Source organism: Corvus kubaryi, unplaced genomic scaffold, assembly GCF_017639235.1.
Source record: "Corvus kubaryi isolate FWS band 111438036 unplaced genomic scaffold, C.kubaryi_AGA036_p1.0 37256, whole genome shotgun sequence".
NCBI classification, from domain to species: domain Eukaryota; kingdom Metazoa; phylum Chordata; class Aves; order Passeriformes; family Corvidae; genus Corvus; species Corvus kubaryi.
Genome location: NW_024581076.1, coordinates 6,387,790 through 6,411,399, shown reverse-complemented (window position 1 = coordinate 6,411,399; position 23,610 = coordinate 6,387,790). Strand labels below are relative to the sequence as shown.

Genomic DNA, 23,610 nt, shown 5'->3' with positions numbered 1-23,610 from the left:
GTTATCTAGATACCCTTCATTCCAGCACACCCTGACTGGAGAGTTCTAAGTGAATAAGGAAGAAATGAACAATTACTTTGAAATAATTCTTTCAAATGGGAATGGAAATGAATGGAGAAAAAGAGGAGGAAATGATACTTCTGATACACTTGAGGTTGCTAAGATTATTCTTGATGCCTTATAATTTTCTTGCATCAGAATAAGATTGAAGAGGGAGTTAATATAAACTTGAACTTCTGTATTTTCTTTAAGGAGAAGAGTAGGTTCTGGTGGAAATGTCCTGGTGGAATTGTCAAGAGTCTCCAAACTGTCTGTCCATAAACCAAGTGATCCAAATACCACGCTGATCTCATTTTCTTTGGGTTTCACTCTTTTGCAACACAAGAGAATGTGGCCATGAATAATGCAGTTTATTTCAGTGCTGTCACTACAGCATGGGGTTATATATGCATAATCATAAGGCACTATACAGCTAAATACATACAGTTCCAGCTGGACGTCTAATATTGTAAAGCCAAAAGAGCTTTACAAAAGATCACATAATCTAGTTTGACTTCAACCAGAAGGCTGCCTGTTGTAAATTAATGGTTAATGCTGGAAATAAGCCTGAAAGGGACTCTCTGGACCTTCTAATGTAAACCTTTGCTGTCACATTCAACTCAAGTAACTAAATAAAGAATAATTTATCCATTTCTTAAAGTTTTCTTGCTGGTATTAACTGCACTGAAAAACAGTCCAAAAATTTCATTTTTTGGAAGTGGAGAAAGCCTAATTATTTATCAAATTTCAATTAATCTATTTTATTAATTTAATTCTGAGTATAGAAATATTTATGCCAATTTTCCACAGCCAGGGCTGCTCACAAATTAAAACAGATTTTGTTCTTTGTGATGTTCACCCATCATTTGTTGTACCTCCTCCAGCCCTTTTATTTTAGCCTCTGCTGTTACTAGTCTCCTTCCATTATACAGGAAACTCTCACTGTCCTCCTGGTTATCCCACTGAGCCATTTGTGTATGTTAGTTTGAATTGCCTGTTCTTAAACACAGGTGACTAGTTAGTACATTAACTTCAAGTCTCATAGTGTGTCCCTGATAGAGGATGAGTCTGAGTGTCCCTGTATCAGTATGACCCTGATACATCCTATGATTGTGTTTGATCTTTTTTTCATGTACAAATTAAATCAGTAGCCTCAAATCAGTGAGCTTTAAATCAGTGTGGTCAGTTAATAACCTAGATGTCCTTTGTTGCTTCTCATTAATGAAGCCATCATTAACAGCGAGAGTCCTTGGTTTGCCCAAGCTGAACAGAGTAAGGTCTTTGAACTTTGCTTCCATCTACTTTCATGTGTGGTTTTCAGTCATGTGCCATTTTAACAAAAAAGGCCAATTCCTGCTTCCCCTGTGTTGGATGTGTTCCATAGCTCTGTTCCAGACCTCTGACTGCCATGGCCCTGAGCACGTTACCCCTTTGCAGAAGTTTAGCTGGCAGAGTCCAAGGTCAGTTTCTTCACTGATAAGAGCAGCTGTGACAAAAGAGAGACAGCAGCAAGGGCCTGTCTCTCCCTGAGAGCCACCTTTAAGCCGTGGCTTTGCACTGGCCCTCACCTGTGCTGCAGTGCAGCTGTGCAGCAGCTCTCTTCACACTGCCTCGCATCTCCACGCGTCTGGCCCTCATCCAGACTTGCTGACTTGGCATCCTGGCTTGGCCTCAGACGTGCCTTGCCATTGCAGCCCTGCTGGGTGACCATATGGGCCATGTCTGATCCTGACCACTGTCTCTCGATCTAATCTTGGCCCTGGGTTGCTGCTCCACATCCTGGCTTCTTGTTGATGAAGTGACTACTTTCACCTGCCTCGGTATTGTGCTTAGTTTCTAGCACACCTTCTGTTGCAAAGCAGCTAAATCTTGCTGCTCCGTGACATCCCCCACCCCTAAACACAGAACCCCTCTAATTCCCTCATAATTTCTATATAATATACAATTTTGGGTGGGCAAGCTTGAAGAAAATGGTGGAGCAAATTAGGTCAGGATTTCTCTATGAAATAAGAGCAGCACAGTGAAATAAAAGAGAAAAACTACAAACTGCAATAGGTGTTTACCTATTTTCTCTCAGAATCTCACCTTGGTTATGTACAAATTTTTGTTGCTTGTTTCTGTGGGATATTCATTCTCTGGAAGAGGTGCTTCATCTTTTCTTGTATGGTGGGGTTTTTTTTTTGTATAGATTCTTGCACATTGGGGAACTTTTTTTTTTGTAATTATATCCTCCAATTCTTTACTATTTTTAAGATTGTACTTTTAGGAGGCCAGCAAACCACTAGGTGGCAAACAATTTCAGCAAGAGAGTTAACACATGGGTATTGATACAACCTTCTGTCCTCTGCTTTATCATTCCTCTTCTGTCCATCTTCATGAGTTGGACCTGGGAAATCTGGGTTGAAGCTGATATGGTCGTTCTTCTCCCTGCCTGTCTGTCTCTTTTGCTCTTATAGGGTTCAGGAGTCAGGTGTGGGGTGGATTCATATGGGTGATTTTTGCAAAAACTAACAGGAAAAAAAAAAAGAAAGGAAAAAGAAGGAAGCAAGCAGTTTCCAGGCATTTCACTTCCATCAACCAGCCTGGAGACCCACTGTGCAGAACAAGATGTGTCCTGGGAGAAAAGCAGTCCCAGCTTGGATTGTTTTATGCTGCTGAGAAAAGGTAGCACATATTGTTTTATTTGACATAGAATTCCAAGATTCAGGATGATACAAACATTAAATATGTGTATCATCAGCAGCAGGTAATTTCTATAAATTACTAGATAGTCTCTCTGTATCCTGATTTTCTATCTAAAAGAAACATGGCATGAATGCATATTTACAAAATAGAAATCCAGCTTTTTTTTTTAGAGATATTTTGGAAACAAAAATATCCGCCAAGTAATCAGACTTCCATATACCATTAGCTTTTCTGGTCACTATCAAGTTCTCTGTGAACATGTATTTTAACCAGGATTTTCTTGGAAGTAAAATTGTGTCAAATTATCCCTTTCAGTTAAAATATTCAGGGTGAGCCAGGGAAAGGAAAGAATCCATCCAGCCAGAAGTGGAGTTTCCATCTGTAGCTGAGTGAGTAGGACACAGACTCTGTTACCCTCAGCTCACAGCACAGGACTTAAGAGGTAACCCATGCTTAAGAAAAGGCAGGAATGTGAAGGAGAGGTCATCAACCAATGAGAGGTTAATGGACAAGCAAAATGCTCACGGGATGGTTGTTTTTATTTTGGGAATTATTTTGGTTTGTAAGCCTTTATGTAAAGGGCAGGTGATCCAAATATCATGAAAGTGTCTGTAGCTGCCAAGTGATTCTATAGCTAAAGGGAGATCTGGGAATTTTGGCACTTGTTGGTGAGGATCTGGTAACTGTGGTGCAGGAGGGCAGGAGCGTGTTTTATTTGCAATTACTTTTTCTTTGCTGGTTTTGGAAAATTACTTTCCACCTGAAATACAGCTGGAAACAGATAGAAATGTTTGGTGTTTTGTCATTCAAAGAGGTGGCTCCCTAGGAATAAGCCAGAGAGCCTGGTGTTTTTTATCCACTCAGAGAGGAGAGCTGAGGAGGTGGGTCTGTCTTATGACAGAAAGCTGAATTACTGCCAAGAAATTCTGCTAAACTGTAAATAATCCATTGCTTCAAAGCCATGGTTCTGTCATACATAATAGACTGTGAAATCTGTGTGAGAATTTGCATCTCTGAGTAGGGGATTTTAAAGTTAGTTGTCTGAAGGTCTTGATACTCTTGAATAGAAAGATATGTGAGTTTTTACACAGAAAAACTTTTGTTACTCTTTTGATTTTCTGAAATTCTTCAACTTAATGTTATGCATAACATTTCATAGCAACAGGTCCTTCCTATGATAAGATGAAAAAGTACATGGACAGTGTAATGTGAAATATTCGAAAAAAAGCAGAATTTGTCAGCACTGAATTAGAGCCAGATTTCCATTGTCAGTATTTATGTCCATCAATAGGGGACCTTGAAGTGTGTTCAAAATGCAACCATACAGCGTCGTGGAAGGGAAAACCACTATGAAATACAGAAGCACCATATCCAGCTCACGTCTGAATTCCTTCACCTGCATGTTGTTGGAAGATGGGAATGTATTCTGGGGAAACCAATGTTTGCTCTATTCTTAGATTCTTTCCCAGGTGTCAAATTTTACAGTTGCTGGAGACAAAATATGGGTCTTGAGGGACCTTTGGTCTAACATAAAACAGACTCTTCTTTTTGTGTGATGCTTTCCTAATTTTCATATGTATAATAACACCCTGAAATTCAACTTGTTCCTACTGGAGGACAGGAGTTGAGGACCAAAATCCACAACAACTTCCCTAGTAAATTTGGGCTGGGCCAATCTTTTTCACTACTACCAGTGTCACAAATACTGATCAGGACAGTAATTAGAGTCTTCAATTAAAGAAAAAAGCATTTCCAACTGCCCAAGATTGGTGTTGGCAATGAATTACAGCCTGACATGCACTCCTCTTGTCTGCTGGTACCCATTTCTCTGGATAATGCTGTTGTGAATTCTCAGTAACACATTTTCACTCTTTCCCAGAAGTCCATGCAGTTGTTTTGTAAGAACATGTGCAAAAAGTGTAAGTAAAATCTCTCAATCAAGCAAGGATGTTGATTGCTGTAGATGCTGCAAGTCCTGCTGTGCTGTTGGTAGCAAGTGAATGAGTGATGTATGAGGTCCGGCATGCCGATCTTTTCTACCTTTGAAAAATACCTCTTCATATAAACCTCTGTGAAGGAATACATTTCCTTTTAGTGGTAGTCTATTGGTTTATAGTGGGAAGCAGCTGAGTTACACATGAGAAAGGCTTTAGTGTAAGATTCTTCGAGGCAGAGTGATGCTCACAGGTAGTGCACCGAGGCAGGGGGTTGTGTGTCCACCAGGAGGCACAGCGAGCTCGGGCTCTGTCTCGCTCACAACCCTGAACATGCGGCACGTACCGGCAGTGAAGGGGAGCAAAGGTGTTCATCAGATTTTTACAGCCGGAGGTAGAAAATGTGGAGAGCTGGCAAGGGGCTGAATGAAATGCATATATGTCAAAATATTCTCCGGACAAAGGTTATAATTTCAACTAAATTTTGCTGCTGTTGTTCGCAGTCATTGGAAGTCATAAGTCATATGACTACAAAATACAAATGCTAATCGGTGTATAAAGCAACACTGGGGCTCAGCTTCTTAAAGTACATACCAGCAGTTGTGTGAGAGGCCAAATTAGACACCTCCATGTACATGTGGAGAAGGACAAGGTTAGAATTATAGAACCATAGAATATCCTGAGTTAGAAGGGACCCAAAGGATCACTGGTCCTGGCCCTCCACAGGACTGCCCCAAGAATCACACCAGGTGATGCTGCAAACATTTATGGATGTGAATGGTCATATCTGTTATATCTTAACAATACAAAAGAGGTTGCAAAACCAGCTGGAAGCTTACCAGTAAGTACTTGCACGTTTGGGACTTCATGGGAATCCAGGCTGTAATAAGCTTATCAGTTATGCTCCTCCTCTGACAGTGTAACTGGAGTTACAAACAAGGATCCTTCTCTCTGATCCTAGAAGCATGTATAGCACATTAGGAATGTGAACAGTAGTGTTTTCAAAGTTGCTAAATTTTGTACTTTTTAAAATACTGTAGTCAAATTCTTCTTTTACGTCATTTCAAAATCTGGTAATTAGCTAGGAATTGAAAATCTAAACCCAAGCAAGTAAGAAGTTCTCTTCCCAGGCTTGAAGAGAAACCTGACTATAAGAACATGGAAAAGAAATAAAGAGAACCCCAAAGTATTATTAAGTCCTCATGAGTTTTGTTTTTTAATGCCAGCCTCATGACTTTCTGGGAAGCGATTTATTGAAAGCCTTGGTTTGACAATTCTGTGCTTGGCTAGCTTGGGCTTGACCCAAGTCCCTTTTTTCTTGGCAGCACTTAAAACAGTTGAGATGTAGCCTATGCTCCTTTGTAATCCAAGACTGCTGCGTGCAGTCAAGGACCTTTAGGCATGGGAAATGAATAAAGTGATCCAAAGCCGTGGGGCTGATCCAAAGCACCGGCTGGTGCTGTGGGCCAGCAGGGCTGGGATGGGGAGCCAAGGGCCCACTCTGCCTCCCTGGGACCAGCTTCTGTGGGTTTAGTCCAGCTGACACACTCCAGCAGAAATTCTGTTTGACTTCTAAATTTTGCTAGCTTAGCTGGCAGTAGTCCAGCTGCTGGGAACTCAGTTGCATAGAGAGAACTCTGCTGATATTTCCAGTTCTTCAGCATTCACATGAGCTGCTGCTGCACAGCAAAGAGACGCAGTGTGCGGCCATCTCCTGCAGCAGGTCACGTCCTGCTGGAACAGTGCAGCAGCAGCACCAGGCATTTTCGTGACCATTCAGCAATCTCAGCAGTAAAGCAGCAATAAAACAATGCTTCCAGTGTACTCCACTGGCTTTGCCTGTCGGCTCTTATTTCAAGGCAGAGCGCTGTGCTGGCGTATAAATATCGTGCAGTAGGTTTCTCCCGCACCGCTCCGAGGGCTCTTAGCCAAAGTGCGGGCACAAGGTTGGAGTTAGCAGCCCATAGTGGTACCACTGTCGTTCCAAACTGCTGAGGTAGTGCCCTACCCTGTTACTCTTTTACGTAGAAACAAGGGTAACAGAATCACACAGCTCTCAAGTCTTAAACCAGGCCAAAATCTGTGATTTAAACTGGCACAGCTGTGAAGTTAGCAGAGTCCTGCTGTGCTGCACCAGCTCAGAGCTAGGCTCACAGTCCCGATGCAGAGGCCAGCACAAAGACAAGTAAACGAATGTCTAGGTTCAGCTTTTATGCCCTCTGGAATTAATTGTGATACTTTTTTTAGTAACCTTGAAAGCAAATGTCTGTCAAAGTTTCCTTGTAATATCTTGGTCTCACTGACTTGCTTGCAGTTGTGATTTCAGGACTGCTGTTGGTGGCGCTTGACAGCTTTTATCTGTAGCCACTGTCTTGCTAAGGTGGGAGAAATTTGAACTATGCCATTATACAATGTAGAAGCAAATGCTTTTCCAGAAACTACTGTTTGTTTATTGAGGGAGGTTAGGAGTGTGTGGGCTGTTTCCTGGGTCACCATCATTGCAGTCATTGCAGGCCTGCTTGTTTCTCTGCCATTTGCTAGCTGGGACATCCAATTAATTGGACTGAATTTGTTTCCTTTCATATCTACCCATTCTAGGTTAATAGTTTCGAGGTATGAAAGATGGAAGTTCCTGGCACTGTGAACACGTGAACAGTTGCATTCAAAAGACTAGTCTCACTGCATGAAAGACCAGGTTGTCACACAACAGCTACAGGAAAAATACTTGTATTTTTACATCTGTTTTATTACAAACACACAAATTTTACTGAAGTTAAAATACTTCAAACACAAGGCCACAGAGTTCCATGCTTTTATTTGAGAGTATTATATTTTAATAGAAGTAAACAGAAGTTAGAACAGAACTCACCCTCCAGCACCACTCTGGAACACAACCTGTGTCAAGATGCACCTGTCCCTTGTGGAGATGTCAGCCCATGTGACACCTGCAGAAATGCTCACAGGCAGCCCATGGGCATCCTGTCTCTATACCGATGCAGAGTGGTGGCCAAGACTGAGCTGTACTTACTGAGAACCAGCCTCTGAGGTTCTCTGAGGCTCTCAGATGCCCATGCTGCATGGCCGGGTTTATGCCTGACAGAGCACATTTCTTCTACAGGACGAGTGTGGTGCATCCCTCAAAAAGGCAGCTGAGATACAGCCACCCAGACCAAACATGAAACCAGAATTATCCACATCCTTCCCTGCAGGACTGATGTCTCAAGTTTATCTTCCTCCACTTCAAAAGGAAAAAAATCTGGGGAAAATCCTTTTCCCAGATTTTTGCTATAGCTGTGACATCTTGTGTAAAGAAATGTAACAGTCACAGCTAAATTTAGGATAAACAGTATCTTTTAAGCCATCTTTGCTTGATTTGCTGAATTATCTTTTTTTCCAACAGCTTTCTTTCTGGCTTTGCCTATCTTGTAGGAAAAATACCAGTCCAGTGGTTTTGATTTCACTGAATCTGGAAAAATTTACATCACTGGTTCTGCAAACCAAAATGCATATGAGCAGTTCTTTGACTAAAATGATCAGTACTACTAATGAGACTCATATCTCTTTTGAGACTAACTTTACTCTGTGTTTTATCTTACTGCAATAGAAGGTAGTGAGCTTTTGAGTAATACAACATTAGGTACTACACAAATATTTTTGTAACTGATATATCTGAATATATTAAGATGCAGATGAGCAGATAGAGTATCTTAAACTGATGATAAAAAGTGTTAGCAATTAAAAATCTCTTCCAGGGATTTTGAAAATGTAATGAGAAGCAAATGACATCTCATTATACTAACATCTTGAAGAAGGCCTGAACCTTCTCTAAAGCATTGCTCTGAAGTCTTTAGTTTTGATGAAGAAATTTCAGCTGCAGTTCAGCAGAAGTGAAGAAGTGGGCAGAGAATGTGCCTACATGTACATGTGACAGTACTGCTGCTGGTTTTACTCACAGTATCTGGATTAAAAGCCGTTATGCAGACTTCAGGCATATCTTGGTTTTGCTTGTAAAACCACCTTAACAATACAGCCTTCCTTGCTGTATTTTGCAGGATGTGGTGTTTCAGTTTCATCATACAACTACTAATGAAAAAGACATGTAAGCAAAAATGTTATATTCTGCTCGGCTACCATTGGCAGTAATATTGTGACTATGCCACAAGTTGAAAGATAAGCAGGTTACAGTGAGAGCTGGACTCTCTTCCTCCATACAGTTGTAAAGGAGGACTACTGCCATCAGATTTTGGATATGTGGGAGAATGAATACCAAAATGAGCCTTTGCAAATACAGTGAACTGTAAAGAATCCTGAGTGGAACCATGACAGATCCTTCCACAGGGAAAGGTAGTGCTTTCGAGGATCTTAATAGTTGGCTATTGCAGTTCAACTTAAAAATTTAAATTTCTAGGAAGAGCTATAAACAGAAATCCATCTCACCCTTTTCATGGTCTGTTGCATTTGTGAACAAGGTTTTCCAAGCCCCAATAGTTGTATAGTAACATCTGAAATGGATCTCTGCATAAATGAATTTCCCAAAAGCCTAAGTTGCCTAAAAGAACTGACTTCCTTCAGTAATGAAGGATTTTCTGAACAGTTGTGTAACATGTATTTCTTACATTCCCCTACAGGGTACATGCTCCTAAAGGGGACTAAAAAATGACCTTTCAGAAAAAGAGAATTTGGAGCAATTACTTGCTCTTCAGCAGTCTCTTTGAAACTTTGCTTTACAGAATTAAACCTTAGAGATTCCTTCCTCTGTTTTTCCTTGAGGCATGTATAGTTTGATCACTGACATGCTCTCTCTGTGGGCTAAACCTAGTTTTATTTCTAAGAAAATGTTGAGCTCACTGAAGCATATAACTTGCCATACAGCATTATGTTCATTTAGCCCAGCTGTGTTATCTGTAACTGTTGTCAGTTCCCAGTGCTTCTGAGAAGATGCAAAATCAAAGCAAACTCAAACATATTTTCGACAGAATTGGGGTGATGGAGGCTTCATCCTAATTACAAACTTGTTTAAATTTTGTGTTTCAAGCTGCTCTTTTCTTTTAGTACCTCTTACGTAAATAACAAGAATATCCAAAAATACAGTAATCCAGGACAAGAGAATATTGTCCTCCCTCTTAGACTCCTGCTGTGTGTTTTGACTTTAATAACATCCTGGAGCAGTGAGTATCACAGTCTACTTTGTTATTTGCTGAAAAGACAACACTCAGAACTGTCAGCTACACAGCCTGCCTCCTCTTCTACTACAAGACTAAGAAAATGAAAGCTCTCAAACCACGTTCTCGATGCTATTTTTATATTTGCAATCCTTTTGCTAGACCTTGAAGTAGAATCTATAAGGGAATATTTACTAAAAAGTGACCTAAAAATACTGTATTTCGTATTCACAAACAGCTTAATAAAACAGAACTTAGAAAGGAGGAAAGTAAAGGAAGGGAAATGGGATAGCAATTACACTTTTCCTAGAAGATAGTGGTCATAACTTAGAGTGGTCCCCTGATTTCTTAGGGCAGGTCACAGCTACTTACCCTCTTAGATAGTACTTTGTTCACTGGCACAATACCTCAAGTCCAGTGTATTGATCATAAGCCTCAGTCCAGGCTACTGTGTGTTGGAACAGCACCATGTAATTTGGGTTGGTTGATCACAGTCCTCTGCTGTCCTTTCCTACTCACCATGCTGACAGCTGTTGCTTTTTGTCAGTCACTTGTTAGTGATTTTGTGCTTTTTCATAGGAGATAACATAAAAAGACACAAATAATCCTTGTTGTGCCAGGAAGATTGCTTTTTACAGTTTTCCCTTCTAGAAGCTGCTGCAACCCGAGGCTTAAAGGGAGGTTTTAGATTTGGATGACTGCTAGCCCTGAGCACATTTACACTGAGTTAGTTTGCCCAGGCTTTTCACACATTACTGCAATTGCATCACAATTTCGAATTTATACCATGTTTTTTCTCAGTGTCTGAATTGTTAACAGAAATACAACAAAGCATAACCTTCCAAAAGAAGGTTTCGAGCCTGCTTCTTTCTGCTCAGCTCCTTTTGTACTCACAGGATGCAAATGGAGCACTCACCCCCTCTTGGTTTTCCATTCCTCTACAGTGCTCAGAGAAGGGCTGTCTTTGTTTTTTCAAGGGCTTTTTTGTTTTGTTTTGTCCTCTCCTAAGCCTCAGGCCCGCATATTTGAATCTCTTATTTATTTAATTTCTTAGGCAAAATGTTCTAATTCAGTTACGTGCCTTTTTTCCATGCCAATTCTGTATCCAAATGTCTTCTAATTTGTTAGCCTTCTGGACTGCAACAACCAGAGCTGTACAGATTTCAGCTGAGATTCTATCATTTGTACATATATGAATTGTAAACATTTTGTTGATCATAATTACTGTACTATCTACATTGATAGCTCAGTCTTTTTCTGGAAACTATTTTTAACATATAATGTGCACAATTAGTGTTTTGTCTTCTTTACCTTGTGCAAACAACTTGACATTGTACTCCCTCTACACAAACACTGAGGAAATTTCCCCATTTTTGTGTAGATTGACAACAGAAATGAAGTTTGCAGGCACCGCTGATGCAATGAAGGAAAAAAAAAATCTCAACTGTACTTAAATTATAGGAAATTATGTAAAGAAACAAGAAAGGGCAGATCTTCAAGGTACTGAACCTTTATTTTCATGCAAAGCCTCAATGATTTTGGCTGGCTCCAGGTAGAAGAAACTCCATATAGAAGATGATGAGCAATCAGCAAGGCAACCAGACTAACTCTCCTCTTGACCTGTTAAGTGGGTGCAAGGAACATACTTTGTTTTAAAAGAAACAAAAAGTGAGCAAATCTGACATCTTTGCAGGAGGAATGCTCATCTAATTACACTCAGAAGATGAACAGTTGGATGATAGAGATGCAGCAGACAGATGTTCAGCCTATTCCTAGAATTCAGGTTTGGGATATAATGAAATTTTGAATTTTCAGATGGAAAAGGTTGTAATCACACCTGCTGGTTTCAATGTAGGCTGCAAGTAGCATTTAATGCCTAATATAAAATTTAATAATGTGTTATCTACAGTCTAATCTGAACCTTAGTCCAGGATATAGGAAAAAAACCTGTTCACTGTTTAATAAGGTAAATACCTGGGATTGGTATTTCTTCTGCCTTCATAGGGGATCTCAGTTTTATAACTTTATTTTCAGCCCAGCTTTTGTCATCAAAGTAGGTTCCTCTGCAAGTTTACTTGATAACTTTAGAACCTGTTAGCCAAATACAACCAAATGCAACAAAGGTAGGAGCCTTGGAAGAAATTAATATCCTAGAAATTTCATTTAAACATCCATCAGGAAAGAAGAAAAAGATAACTGAGGTATTGCCAGCTGGGAAGGATTGACTGAGGAATCTACTAACTTCTTGGTCCATAGGGAATCCACACCAGGCAGAGCTGACAAGCTTGTCTTAGCCAGAGGAAGGAATTACAGCTACCTCAAGTCAGTCAGTCACGGGGCTCTGTTTCCCGTGCATGCACAACCTAAGTCAATCTAGTTTCATGGAGAAACTTAACTATTTTTTAATTTCAACCTTAGCAGCATCTGAAGTGTCAAATCTGCCTTTATGTACCATCCTTTCAATCTCTGTTCACCAGGTAACAGAAAACCATTAGCACAATTTAAATCCTTAAGGGGACTAATTTCCCATTTCAGTTTAATCATTTGTCATTGTTTTGGTACTTGTAATATTGTAGCCCATCTGGTTCTTCAACTGCCTTTGAGGTATCCTTAAGGGTAGTCAAAGACTGCATCTTTTAATATTTTTTTTCTAAGGCAAATAAATACTCTTAAATCTTTCAGACTTTCTTCATACACAGTGAAATGCAAAAGAAGCAGCCTTTAAAAATATACTTGGAGACACAGCACATTGAAGATCTTAGCACCCTAGAATTATCTTACCTTTCTCCTTTTCCTACCTTTTTTCTCTTTGATGAACTTCAATGAAGGGTGATTTGATCTGGTAAGTTTCAATTGCAACATAGCTGCTGCAAAAGCATGTGCCCTCTTAAGGCTAAATTATCTTCTTGCTTCCAAATTACATCTTTGTAGGTGTGCTGATGATAAAGCTTTGATAGTATTCTGGTTCAGCAAATGAAGTGCCTTGATATATTCCACACTTGTTATGCTTGTGGGATGGAAAAAATTAATCTCTGGGGATATCCGCTTCAGAAAAAGAGCTGTAACTGGTTTTAATGACACATGCTTTTGCTAATATCAGCTCAGCGTTCTTGTTCCTAAATTCCTTCAGAAATTTAGAATGTCTGTGGACTTAAGACCTTGTACTCAGTACTGGCAGATTAATGCTGAAATAAGCCAGTGATTTCAGTGGAGGCATAGAACATTTAAAATAAGAGAGGAATTATAGTCAGTCTCTCACTACCTTTTTACGTAATGTTAATGCTGAGACTTTTTTGGGGTTTTTTGCTGTTTTTTTGATCAGAGTTTCATGATTAATGTTTAGCTGGAAACAACTTTGGCAAAAGTGGGTTGAGGAGACTGTCGTGGAACATCCCCTTTAAAGAGGTGATGAAGTGTTTCCTTTAGGCATTTTTTCATCTTTTGTGATACTACTGGCATGCCATCAAAAATGTCCCATATCTGGAAAACACAAACCTGAACAGTGTACTTCAATTTTCACTCTTCTTTTTTTCCCCCCTCAAGATATATAAGTATTCCAGAAAATTCCCAAAAATAAAAAAGGCTGGATTTGTGAAGAAATATGTGCTTCTATTTTGAAGTTTTGACATCTACGTTTTTGTAAATCTGGGAGATGACAAAATCTTGAGAACATATTTTGCCTGAAAAATTGTAACACTCCTTCTGTGGTTTTGCTTATTTCTGCTTGTTAATAAAGAAGCAAGTACATGCAGTAAAATTAGAAGGGATCAGGACCTAAAAATACTTCAGTGATGCATTCCTAGTAAAAAGCTCTACCTTCTATTATGATTTTATTTATTCACAAAGTGTATGACTGTCTCAGAACAGTGTACATCCACCTTAGGAGAAACAAACAAACAAACAAAAAACCCCACAAAACACAAACCCAACAATAACACAACCTCCTAAACCATTTGCTTTGGCTCTAACAAGTATATACATTTTTCAAGTTTTCAAACACTTGCATCCAGTTCCCTGGTAATCATACTCAGTTTTTTTGCCCACAGAAATAGTTTCTTCAAAAACGTTGTCTGGATTGGTGCCTTTAACTGCTTAGTACCTTACGTACTATTTTAATTTGTTATAACATTATTTCACTGAAGTGAATATGGTTATCAATGACTTTGATTTCCAATGCTATGGACATGGCACAGCTACTGCCACATTCTAACTAAATAAACAGTGTCACTAAAAAAACAGTGCTGTCACTGCAGAACAACTTGTACTTGTCATAATAATTATAACTGTGAATGAGATAGAAACAAGTAAGTGGACACAAGCAGGAACTGCAGCTAAGTGTCAGCTGTTAGATGACAGCCTTATGTGTCAGTGAAGGCATGTTTGGGTGATATGACACAAGAGCAATGACATACAAGAAATCAGACAGCTTGCCCCAACCTTAACTGCAAGCAGCTTTGTTAAGCTATCTCTTGTGCAATTACCAGTCTGCAAGAAAAAAAAATCATAACATTATAAGGTGATTGAAATAATAGATGGAATGTAAGTGCTGCATAATATACATTTTGTGTACCAAAATTAAATTAGTAAATTATTACAAAGAGATGTGAATACCGATTCACTTAGAATGAATTGCTGAGATCCACATTTGGCACTTAAATACACACTCCTCTACAAGTGATTCTACTACTCCCTGTCTTGAATAGAAAAGGTATTAAAATTTGACTCTGAGATAGGTGGACACCACTGTGGTATCTTTGCTGTAGTACCAGAGACTAAATAACAGGAAAAAGCCAAAAATCTGTCATTGGAAGAAGTCACCATGTGTGACAGACAATCAGTGATAAAGCCTTTGGGCTTCTTATTCACCTGGAACTTCTGATAGGCACAGTCAGCAAGAGCAACAATGTTCTTAAATCTTACACTGGCAGGAATTGATTGGGCTGCAGGACAGAGCTTTTGCAAAACCATTCGGATTTTCAATGGGAAAGGTGTGTGCTGGCCAGCCAGGCTTCACAGTTAATGTTAGAGGCAAAGCCTCCTCAGCAGGGTGATTAAATCAATAGGTGGAAGGACAGCCTGACATGGAGCCAGCTGCCAACACTGCAGCTCAGCAGTAGATTACTCTGCCCACTGTTTTTCAGGTGTTCCAACCAGGCTTTCAGGTGCTGATTTATCCTTTCTGTTTACTGTGTGTCTCTGAAGAGGGAGGATACCCCTTCCATATAACTTTTTGCACACTCTGTCCACCCTCCCTCATTACAACACTCATGCAGGGGATTATCCTGGACATGGACTCCTGGACTTCTTCACTGGAGCTGAGGATTCTGGAGGTGCTGCCCCAGTGCAGTCCCTGGAGGACACCTAAGTAAAGTTCACATACCTATGGTATTTCAGAGAGAGAAAAGACTAATTCCTCAGGATCATACCATATTTTGCCTTTTGAACTTGATCAAAGCTGAGACTGTACATATGCATGCAATAACGGCGACTTGGAATACTCAGCGTTGCTACTGGAACCCTTTTATTTTTATTGAAATCTGGTATGTTAATACCATGCATGAAAAATAATTTTTGGAATTAGATACATTTAATTTTAAGTGACAGAAAAATTTAACAAGAGACATGAAAACTATTACTTCAGACGTTTATTGTCATTTCACCAAATATTTAAAATATCTGTGAATTGTTTTCATCTAATGACAAGAGACTTCTTTAAATTCCGTTTGTTTCTAGCAAAGACTCTAAAGGGCAACCTAACATACTTGTTGGAAAAATAATTACTATTAACGCCCATTAAGGCAATGTATCCTTTTATTGTTATTCAGAAACCAACAAAAGAAAAAGCAATTTGGTTTTAGACCATACAACCAGTAACAGTAAAATTATCCTACAATAATTCTAGACAATGTCAGGTCTGCTTCTGTAAACATATTAATAGCTGAGTATGTGTGTTGAGTCACAAGTATAATTATTCCCAGAATGGCTGCCTTCCAGGCGTGTAGGCTGAGTCCACGTATAACTCTTCACGTCAGGGGAATGGTACGGGCAGCACTACACTTCTATCCAGGCTGATGGCATAAATCATAATTGAATTAGGCAACGTCAAGGTGTTTTGCATACCATTGGAAAATTAAAAAAAAAAAATTAAAAAAAAAATCAGAAATTTCTCTTTTTTTTTTTTTTTGTAGTTCTCCCTTTCAAAATGCTTTGTCTAGTAAATGCCCCTTGAACTGTACATTTGGCTTTAAAAAAAGTAGATTCTAACACACAACCAGGTATTCACTGACTAATGCTTTATGCTTTTGCAGGTGCACTGCAAAAAAAACCTTGGCCCAAAAATCTTTACTTTCTAAAAGGATTCTAGGATTGATTTCTCAGATCAGGCAATGGAAGTTTAAAATCTGTTTTTTAATGAAGAGATGGGTTTTGGCATTACTGCTGGAAGATAAACTTCTATGCCTTGCAGTTACAGCATTCTTATCATTAGCTTTATCTTTATAACCTACCTCTTAGAGAACTGTGTAATTTAAGTTTATAGGGGTATCTGAAAGCTCTCTTTATTACCTGTAGTTCTTTCTGTAGTTTCAGTTCCATGGCTACAAAGAATATGATCTCTAACTACACTTCTGTTTTTACTGCCCTGTTTTATCAGACAAACTGCAATTTTACACCTTGTTAAGGAAGCAAGGTGAGAAGAAAACCACATTATACTGTTGACAAGGGAGATAAGACTATTATTTACCTTGACATTTCTGAGCAATAATATTCTTCATGTAACAGGGTAAGAGATAAAGCATATCCTGCAGTGATAATGCACAAACTGAAAGGAACTTGCTTCCACATGCTATCAACATCAGTAATGAAACTGAGCCCTAGTGCAATAATCCCATATTTGAGCCAGTTCAGAATTTGGGAAGAAAGCAAGCCTTTAATTCGGTCAACTCAAGTAAACACATTTTAACTGTGCACTGCAGTGAATCATAGTCAATTTATTTAAGTGGCCGAATGAAACAGGGTTTGTTTTTCTGCCTTTTGTTTGTTTGTTTCACTTCCCTAACTCGGACCTGCAGGTAAAGGCCATCTGAACAGGGAACAGTACAATGCATAGGAATGGTGGCTGCTCCGGGAAACACTGTATCTGCAGACGCTGCAAGATGCCTTAGAAGTTTAATGTACTGCAAAATACTGTTTCACACAAGGATGTTCTTCACAATGAAGAACAACAGATACAAAGAGGAATTAGCCACCATTGCTTCTTCCTTGGAGCAAAATGGCACAAACAAAGCTGGAAGTGAAATTTTAGCCCACGTGAGGAAACTGAACATACCTTTAATAGACTGAGATGTTCAGATTCTGTGGTGATGAGTGTTTAGATGAGTGCCTGTTTAAAATACACAACAAAATGCATAAAACTATCACAAATTAAACTCACTAAATGTCTCCAGAAAAAGTAATTACATTCAAGCTTATATCACTAATTCAATTTAATTTCATAATAGCTTGTATTAGCTGGTCATTTCCCTTATCAGAATGTTGTTTAAATTTTGTCCAAAAAATTTAAAAAATTTAGTCAGTGAGGCTCCCACAAACTCTCTGGTAGATTATTCCTTGTTTGCTAGGCTGCTTTCCTCCTGTTCCCCTTCTCCCCACCTCCAATTCACCCTAGAGTGTTCATTTTATTCTTTTTGAGGCAGCTTTTAATTGAAAATTCCTCATAGTTCTTCCCCCAACCTCTCTTTATCAGACAGCCAGAGGGCAAGGTGTATTAATAGCAGCTGCATGACTCAAGAGTTGGTAGCTCGAGTGGATCCCTTTGCACTGAGCTTTGCTGTTTGGCCTCCCCGCTTGGGTTGCCGCTGAGCTCAGGGAGCACCTTCACTTCCTTGCAAACAAAAATAAACTGAGAAAGCACAGTGGGGGCTGGGATTGCCTCAACCTCTCTGTCCTTCAGAAGGATTCTCCTTACGGCTGTTTTCTTCTACATTCCCATTGGGATGGTATGTATATACATATATATATAAGAAAATTAACAAAAAAAGGTGTGATCCCATCCATAAATCCACCAGCGTGACTATTTCACACGACTGAGTGATGAAAAGAGAGAACGCCCATCGCTGCGATGATACGGAGCAGAGGAAGAGGGTCAGTGCTCTCCATTCAGACTGTATTCCATGCTCTTTCCCTGAAGGCATCCCTGTTCTCATGAGCCTTCACAGCTCGACCCTTCCCAACCCCCGGCTCACCACTCACCCCGCTCCTGCCCGCCGCACCCCGGGGCTGGTGGCATCGCCAGCTCCCAGCCACCCTATCTGGCTAGACACCCGGCCTCCCACCGCGCCCCGGAGCTCAAGCCTGCCAAAAATGCACTATGCCTGGCGGGGCTTTGGACAGAAAAAAACCCCACGCCGCCAACTCCCCCTCCCTGGCTCGAGCCTTTACAGTGGTTTTCCTTTCCCGCCCACCCGGCCGCGCCGAACGGGAGCGCTCCTTCTCCTCATCCTCTCCTCACTCAAGCGAGCACGGAGTTCCTGGAGGGCAGCTCTGCCGCTCAGCAGTTGCCACAGGCTCACATAACACGAGCAGGGCTGCGCTCGGGTGGGCTGCGCGGGGTCCCGGAGCACCGGCTCCGCCCGAGCGCGCAGAGAGGCGCAGAGCCCCGTGAGGAGAGGCCGCCGCTTCAGAAAGTGAGCGCCCGCCGCCGTCCCTTCCCGGGAACTCCGTCTCCCGCCCCCGCCGGGAGCCGCGGTCCCCGAGCCGTTCCCGCCCCTCACGGGAGCCCCTCGCGGCCGCCGCCCCCACGCCCCTCCGGGCAGCGGCTTCGCGCCGCGCATGCCCGTCCGCCCGCGCCGCGCGTGCGCGCGCACTGCCTGCGCAGGAGCCGCATCTGATAGGGGGGAAAATCCGAACGGCGGCGGCGGCCGCCATATTGCGGAGCTGTCACAGCGCTCGCCGCGCTCCGCGCCGCGTCCCCGGCGAGCAGCGCGGGGCGGCCCCGCTGCGCCTCCTGCCCCGCTGCGAGGGGGCGGCGGGGGGGACACACCGCCCCGCCAGGAGCAGAGAGCGCCGCGCCCCAAGCACCCTGCCCCGGGGGCTCGTTCCCCCCCCCCCCCTCCGCTCACCGCCGCGGAGGGAGCGGAGTCCCAGGTGAGGCGGGGGCGCAGGGCGCTGAGGCGAGGGGCGTGCGGGCGGCTGCTGGCGGGGCCCCGGGGGGGCAGCACGGGGGCGGCACCTCGAGGCGTGAGCCCGCCCGCAGCCCTCGGTGGGCGGGGGGCACCAGGCGACTTGTTGCGGCCGAGGGAGCGCGGCACCGTGCCGCTCTTGTGCGGGGCACCGCCCGGGACCGGGACCCGGCTCACCGACCCCCGGTTCGCCTGGCTCTGTCGGGGAGCCCCGGGAGCGCGCCCCTGGCGTGGCCGCTCAGCCTCCGCTGCATTATTCATGTCCCCGAGCAGCGCGGCTCGGGAGGTTATACCGTAGTAGACATGTGGCAGTCGGGTCGGGCCAGCGGAGTGCGGCGGTGTGGGAGAATAATAAGGAATTACTTCATAAACAAGTGCTGTGGAGCATCTGTTGCTGTCTATTGTTTTCGACAAATGCGCGTTTTTAAGAGTCCTTAAGTACTGACCGACGTAATGGGCGCAGCGGCCCTGAATGAGCCTTTGTGCATTGTTTTTTGAATGGATTAATGTTTTGTACAAGTCGTGGGCATTTGTAATTAACCTTGTCGCTTAAAGTTTAGCGCAGATAAGGGGTTTTAGTTTCAACTTTGTGGAGTTCACTTGTCTTTTGTCATTTTCTTAATCTGAACGCGAAAAAACCCCAACTTCTCTGGACTCTATGCCAACACAACTAATCACTTCAGTTGTAAGGTGCTATTAAGCTGTCTTTTCCAGTCTGTGTAACACCCTAGACAAGTATTTCGTGTTCCTCTTTCTGGTACAGGCTTTAAAAAATATTACATTTTTTAAACTGAGTTACAGGAGTGGCGTTTGTGACTTTTAAGTAATTCTGTCTTTGTGACCGGTTCGTGTCAGGCTTCAGATGTATCACTGTATGTCACTCTGGTTTGTTTCCACCGGAGATGCCTGTCGCCGTGTCTGTGCCGCGGGAGCGTTTTGGGGATGCGTGTGCCTGCACAGCGCCTCGCACATTGAGAAGATTGTGGAAATGCGGTTGTCGCTGTCAGCTCCGGGTGCGTTGGCACAGCGCTGCTGGGCAACGTGTGCTTCCAGGGAAGATGTGGAGTTGGTGTACAGTAACATTATGGCTACTCTGATGAAGTTGGTTTTTAATCATTAAAGATGGGACAAGTAGTAACTGTTTATTGGATTATAGGACTTACCTCTATTGATCTATTGATTTAGCATAAGAGGGACTGTGAGAAAAATAAACTGCAAGTCAGTGCAATGTTCCCAGATAAGCAGCCTCCCAGCAAATGGCAATTGCAAGGCAGTGGCATATTTCCAAGCTTTGTACTGAAGCGACACAGTTGTTCTCTTAGGTTGGGAAACTGGAGAGCAAAAGTGAAACATCTTTAGAAAACGCATGAAAAAATGACATGGTGGGACATGTCTGGAGCTGTCCAGAGAGTTTTCATTGAGTGCTGACTCAAGGGAAAGGTGTAGAAGTGTGTGTAGAAATGACGAAAAGAGTTCTGCTTGGACTGTTTCTGCCATTGCAGTAGAGAGCGTTTCAGGGCTTGATGGTAATAGTACTGCCAGAAAAAGGTTGTTTCACAGAAAATTGGGCAAAGACATAAAGAGAGTAAGGATTTGGATCCACCTACGAGCTGCAAATCTAGGAGGGTAAGATGCGTAGATGTTATGATGTGAGAAGGCAGTTCCTGGCAAAGTTCCTTTCTCCTTTGCCAGGCTAGGTAAACGGCCTTTCTTCTTCAGCAGCCTTGCTCTGCTTTTTGAGAAGGGGTGCCTCTGTTGGCAGAGGTGAAGAGCAAAGTTGTTGAAGGCATTACGTTTTTCTGTTGGATGTGTTAAATACATCAAAGCTGTCCTATCGCTTTGTATTGCATTACAAGTCTGTGGGAGTAGAGGAAAGGGAGGATTTTCAAGTTTGTAAATGTAAACAAAGCTTAATACAAACTTCTGAAGAAAGAACTGATTGTGGAAAGATACTGATCCATTAAAGCAGCACCCAGTGTATCCTGCATGCTCAGCGAGTTTACTCCAGAGCTGAAGGAGCCTGGGTAAACTCTTTCCTTTCAACACTGATGAACTGCATTTGTTGGCTAACTTTACCAATAGGCTAAATACTTAGCTGTACTTTGGATTTAAAAAGTATTTGTTTTCCTTTCTGCTTTAGGTATTTATTAATCACTCTGTGGAATGAAACGTTCAAGTCATGTTGTACAAAGAAAAAGAAATATGACATTGGCCCAAAAAGGCAGTTAATAATCTTTACACTATACCATTATAATTTAAGAACTCTAGCTAGTGCATATGGAGAATGAGTGGCCAGTTCATGTTCATAAGTTTCCTTTATTTTATGGAATTAGTTGTAAGAGCCTTAACAGCATCCTTCAGAAAATAGAATACTTGACTTTGAGATGAGGTATACCCAAAATTCTGGGTATATGTCCTATTTCTTTGCTAACTGTATGCTTAGAGAAAGGATTATTGCACTTGGAAGCAACAGTACTTCCATCATTTTTGATGGTGCATCCAATGTACATGGTAAGATTGGCCATCCTATCATTGTAGGACTCCTCAGAATCTTAGAATTATTTCCCATAGTGCAGTTGTGGGTACTTGAAGTTAAGATTACTAAACTCCATAAATATTAACTGTATGTAAATTGTGTAGCATGTCTGAAACATTCCAGTTTATTAACTGCCAAAACTGCAAGTAGTGTGCAAATTCTTTGACTGGTATGTGTTGCTTTTAGTTGAATACTGTGTTGGCAACTGCCAGGTTTTCATTTTACTTCTGAAGTTCAAGAGCTCCAGTTTAGATGTACTTCACTCTTCAAAATGTATTTTCCTATAGATACATTGAATACCTAAGTTGTACGAGTTATATTGCAGTTGTTTTTCAGAGATAGCAAGCCTGTTTTGGGGGTTTCAGAGAAGGGAGGGTTGGGGGAAATGGTGGTTTTAAGAAGGGAAAGATACAGTGCATAAAAAAAAAAGTTGGCATGTAAAACTCTGCATGTGATATCTAGCACTGGTCAAATCTCAATTTTTGCATGTTAGGTATAGAATTCAGCTCTTTCTTTCTTTCTTCTTTTTTTTTCCTGTGAGATAAATGGCTTGTTTTAGTTCCCCCCTGGTTTGCTTATATTGCAGACAGCTGTGTGGGCGGTCTTTCTGTCCATCTGAAAAAAATGTATGCAGAAGTAAAGTCTGTGGCAAATGAACTTCTTTATTGGATTGCAGCAAGTGTGTCATTAGGGAGCTGTTAGTGTGAAAGATGATTGCCCTGCAGACATTCACAGACTGCTTTGGAGTAGAGAGCCATTTTTGTAGAAATCTGAGACCAGTTAGTCAGGTCCAATGGCCTGTGAGTTGCCTGTTGCTTCCCCTGCAAAGATCTAAAACTTTCATGTACTGCAAAAAATGGAATGGGATAAGACTTTGAAAAGAAAAAGTATACTATTTTTAAATAAGTTCCTGTTAATAAATGAGTGAGTTATATTGTTGTGGGTAAAGCTCTGTGGTCCCTGACATCTGTCTGTATTTAGGGAAATAGATGGTAAACCTCTTGCTCAAGATTAGGAGCGCTGCTGCTGGAGAGGCTGCTTCTGAGAGAAGGCCCTGAGCTTTCTGAGGGCTTAGGATAGGGATCCTGCTTTTGAGTGTTGCATCTCTACCAGCCAAGTGTCCTGCTCGAGCCTTCTGCCTGCTATCCCGTCCTCACCTGACCTCAGACCCATGGCTGTGTTTATGAATGTTTCTTTTGAAAACAGCTGCTGCATAAATTATTTGGCAGAATTTTGGCATCCGGCATTTTATGCACCATCATTTTCTGAAGAAAGCTTTCATTGTCATCTTTCAACAATTGCTTTATTTGTTGCTTTCTGTGGCATAACTAGAAACATGGATGATACTGATTTAAAAACCTTAACTGCCTTGTAGTGAAATAAATTGAAATCACAGCTTTTCATTTCAAGCGAGTTCTTGATGTTCTGGATGACTTTTTTTATCTGTTTGTGATGGAGCCTGCTGATACTTTTGGGTTTTTTTGGCCCAGAGTCCAGATTACTGCATATGTTCCTGAAGGTCCTGAGTGTTGTAGCAGTAGGAAGCCTGCAAAGTCACAATCCTGCTAATCCTGACTTGAAAGAGGGACCTTTAGGATTTTAAATGCCCAAGTGATGAGCCTTTATGCCTAGTAGGTCACAAGCTGGTTTCAGAATGCAGGAAGCAAACGGAATATCATTCGCAATCCCAGCTGATTGGGGTCTTTTTTGCTGTTGGTTTTTTTTCCCCCCACTATTTGCAATGCCATTTCCCATGGGTGTTAAGATAAAAGTAAGTCTAAGTAATTAGTTGCTTCAAAGTTAAAAATTTTGCATCTGCTAAATATAAGTTTATCTGGAAAGGCGTAAGTAGCAAAAGTGAACTGAATCCAGTAATAATAGTGGAGATACACAATATTTTGCCTGGCTGCAATTTTTGGTTTCTTTTGGCCTAATGTTTTCCTCATATTTGTTTTCTTTTTAATGTTAGCTGGTGCCAATAATTGAGAAAGATACGGTGATTTTCATTTTTTCTTCAGTGTTTATTTGATGTCAATATTTGGAGTTTTAAGATCTGTGAACTTCTTGATTTGTAT

At 41.5% G+C, this 23,610-nt stretch overlaps 1 protein-coding gene across 1 annotated transcript in view; it reads left to right on the top strand.

Moving 5' to 3' along the window:
- The first annotated feature begins 18,748 nt into the window (after positions 1–18,748).
- Positions 18,749–23,610, top strand: part of RDX (radixin) — a 45,651-nt gene continuing 40,789 nt past the window's right edge. The window contains exon 1 of the mRNA XM_042023865.1: positions 18,749–18,964. The gene's annotated coding sequence lies outside the window, so the exon portion shown is untranslated. The remainder of the gene's footprint in view (positions 18,965–23,610) is intronic.